The sequence below is a fragment of the Taudactylus pleione genome, unplaced genomic scaffold, assembly GCF_031769625.1.
Source record: "Taudactylus pleione unplaced genomic scaffold, aTauple2 ptg000244l, whole genome shotgun sequence".
Taxonomy (NCBI): domain Eukaryota; kingdom Metazoa; phylum Chordata; class Amphibia; order Anura; family Myobatrachidae; genus Taudactylus; species Taudactylus pleione.
The window spans coordinates 8672035-8676207 of record NW_028284646.1 but is presented as its reverse complement, the minus strand read 5'-3'; positions in this window follow the sequence as shown (position 1 = coordinate 8676207).

Here is a 4173-nt window from a genome sequence, read left to right as displayed (position 1 = left end):
CTAGTCCAGCCAGCCTTCCCTGTCCCCTGCTAGTCCAGTCAAACTTCCCTGCCCTATCCAACCCCCCCCAGTCCAGTCAGCCCTCCCTACCCTGTCCCCCCCTCTCAGCCCTGAGCCTACCCCCCCAGTCCAGCCAGCCTTCCCTGTCCCCTCTCCTAGTCTAGACAGCCTTCCCTGCCATGCCCCACCCCCCAGTCCAGACAGCCCTCCCTGCCCTGTGCATCTCCCCCCTAGTCCAGCCAGCCAGCCATCCCTGTCTGACCCGCCCCCAGTCCAGTCAGCCCTCCCTACCCTGTCCCCCCCCTCTCAGCCCTGAGCCTACCCCCCCAGTCCAGCCAGCCTTCCCTGTCCCTCTCCTAGTCTAGACAGCCTTCCCTGCCATGCCCCACCCTCCAGTCCAGACAGCCCTCCCTGCCCTGTGCATCTCCCCATTAGTCCAGCCAGCCAGGCATCCCTGTCTGACCTGCCCTCAGTCCAGCCAGCCCTCCCTACCCTGTCTACCCCCCGCTCTGTCCTGAGCCTCCCCCTAGTCTAGCCAGCCTTCCCTGTCCCCTACTAGTCCAGTCAAACTTCCCTGCCCTATCCCCCCCCCCCCCAGTCCTGTCAGCCTTCTCTGGCTTTTATATGGGTCTAGCTTTTTAAATTCATTTATGTGGTTACGACTTATTTATATATATATATAATTATATATAAATCTATCCCCTCCCCCCGGGGGGGGCCCTGTGTACTTTGTCAGTACCAGGCCCCACAATTTCTGATGGCAGTCCTGGCTGCACTGTCTGCTCCTCCTCTGTGACAGGGGCTGAGTGCTGCAGGTGAATGTTACACTACAGCACCCGGCTCCCCGGCTCCTGTCACTAAGGAGGAGCCAGCATTTTGGTGTCACCCCCCTCCGAGGGTGACACCCGGTCCGGCCCTTACCCCCATAGCGATGCCACTGATCTGCCCCACCTGCAGTGCAGCATGGTTTTAGCAAGATGCACAGTTACTTGCTCTTTCTTACTCTATTCCCAAATCTGAATCAGGCCCCGTGTGTACAGGATATTACAGAACAAAACTTTTCTTTGGGGGAAGTTTTTTACTTTGCAACAGGTGCAAATATAAACGTGCTGCATGTAGAGCAAATACTGCATGGTCCTACCATACACAAATTCAATATATGGATATAAATAAATAATATACCACAGCTCACCTGGATGTAGTTAATTGACCGGCGGCCGCGATGTCGCCGGTCAAAATCCTGACGGCTAATGCAAGACAGGAGATTTAAGATAGGTGTCGAAATACCAATGCCTATCTAAATCCCGACGCCGGAACACAGAAGGATGCTGGACCAAACGAGGTGAGTCCAGGGCGCCCTTAGTGTTAGCCGCAGGGGGGGGGGGGGTAAGCTTAATTGTAGGCACCCCAGGGGGGGTTAGGGTTAAGCTAGGGGAAGGGAGGGTTAGGCGACACTGGGGGGAGGCTAGGTTAGGGCGCGGGAAGGAGGGGTCAGGATTAGATTAGGCACCCCCGGGGGAATTTGGGGTTAGACACCACCCCGGGAGTTTTAGGGTTAGGTACCCCTAAAGGAGGGTTAGGATTAGGAGGGGGCAGGAGAGGGTAATAGTACTTACCTGCCCCAGTCGGGATCTTCATCCTGTCGAGCATCCATAGTCGGAATTTGTCGCCGGAATTTCAATACCATTCCCACCTTACCACACAACTGATATTTCTATTCTAAAAATGGTGAAATAAAAAAATCAGCTCAGTAATGAATATATACAAAATCCTTATAATACATAAAGAAAGTCATTGTAAGATGAGAACAATGTCCACATGCATGTCCACTGTTTATATAGAAAGCAAATCACGGATCACTCAGTGCTTATTTTAAATGGAATATATTTCTGGATCACTCCCAAGCTGAGGGGAATATTTCATAACTGATGTCCGCTTTCCATTGCTAACTGAAATTGTTTTTCTTCCCTCTTGTCTTTCAGAATGAATAGAAGGAAAATTAGATTTGTAAGGTTTATGTCCAGTCTTTTAATCAACTTTATAAAACCATACTAATATACAAAAATGAAACGTATGTTTGTACCTCAATTACGGCAAAGCCTTTGAATTGATTGACTTGACAAGTCGCATAAGAATAGTTTACAGGCCGGGTTAGAACACAGACTATGGGGCATATCCTAGCGGCTAATTGTCACGCTGGTGGGGGTTCAATTAGTGGGGATTCCACGAGCGCGAGTCCCCACTGACAGACTTTACCTCGCACCTCATGTAGGTGCTAGGTAAAATCTGCATGAGACCGCCCTATTCGGCCTCGCGCGAGAGGGTATAATACACTGATTCCACAGTTCTCATGGAATCAGTGTGTTCTCACGCAGGAAACCCGTTCTAATGACGCGGGGGGAAATAGCTATTTAATTTTGACTTTTGCCTGACAATTAGCCGCGTGTAAATTCCTGCGGCTAATTAGATATGCCCCTATGTGATTTCCCATATCTCCCACTCACATTCACATTTTCTAGGTACTGGCGTACTATCTCCAACAGCAAGGAACCCAACATGCAGAACATATAATAGTGGGATCTATAGTGCTGCCAGTTGCACGGGCATTCACACATCATCCAGAGTAGCTCACTTGGAATATAATGCACATTTAACTGTACACATACAATTAAAGACTTATACATAGCAAATATGTCATCCAGAGGAAAAAAAAAAAATAGTTGGCACAATCAAATTGATACAGTTAGTTTGAATCAGAGAGGTACTAAGGTCAAGTAAAAGTTTCAGAGACATACTAAGCTCAAATAAAAAAAAAATATAGAAACACACAGGTTTCAGGTAATGTGCTGCACAGCAGTAAGTAAGTCTGACATTGCTTACCACATAACATCGGAATGGAGTAGATGAACATAGTTAATCCACAATATGTGTAGCTTATATTATGTCAGTGTCTTCTGTCACAATGTGTAGAAGTATGCTACAATAACATGTCATGTTTACCGATTGCTGTTAATTATATATATTGGAAACATATAATATGATATGGCACAGGATTTAACAAATATCTTCAAATAGACATGTATGTAGACTACCAAATAATTGCTTGTAAAAGAGCGACAGTCTAATTTACATGCTTACATTTGGCGGTGCTCCCAGGAATAAGTAGAACTGCTCAAAAATATTTTAGCAAGAGCTAAACAGACAAGAAAATCCTTTTATGGGAGCACTCATTGATTAAATGTGTTTAGTAAAAAAATGTGTGAACATATAGTATAAATTAAAACGTACCTTTTATTATTGTTTCATCTAAAATTGTAGGGCATGTGGACTCTTAAACATAGTGAGTCCACCCAAATGTCAATTGGACCTTAGTTACTGGGAAAATGTAACAATTTATATACAATCATTTTAACAGATACACATTTTCTGTTATGTCTTAGTTGATTATCTGCGAAGTTTCATTCAGTGTTATATATAATATATGTTGATACTTGGTAGCAATGGTAACATGCGCTCGCTATTTTGTAAAGACGCCCCCTGGCCGCTCGCATCCTACGTCATCTCCGCTATTTATTAGATTAATCGAGTACATCGAAAGGCGTCTGAACTGCTCGCAGTGCTTGTGGTAGGATTTTCCTACCGCAATCATGCGAACAGTTCAGGCTAAGAGACAACCGATAACGCTGCTTTGTTAATTATGCACACCCTTAAAACGCCCGATTTGACCGTTTGGCACGCCTGCGTTCGGATCTCCACTCCCCGTTTTCAAGCACCTTCCCCTGTTACCACCCACAAACGCCTCATCCTAGCAGGCACTCGCAAATTAGCAGGCACTCGCTATTTTGCGAGCGCTCGATTTCCGACCGCACTGACTGGTTGGCGCATGCGCATTACGACTAGGGGTGAGCAGGTTCGGATTTCTGAAATCCGAACCCCCCCGAACCCCCCCAATCCGAGGCCGATCCGAGTCAGGCTCGACTTTTCCCGCCTGACTCGGATCTGAAATCGAGGCAAAACGTCATCATCCCGCCTTCCGGGTCTCGCGGGTTTTGGATCCTATATAAGGTACCCGTGTCGGCACCATTTTCTCACTCGGCTGTGGACAGTGAAGAGGGAGGGTGGGAGTTAGGGCTGGCTGGGCTGTGTAGTGTAGTGCAGAGTAGTGTTGTGCTG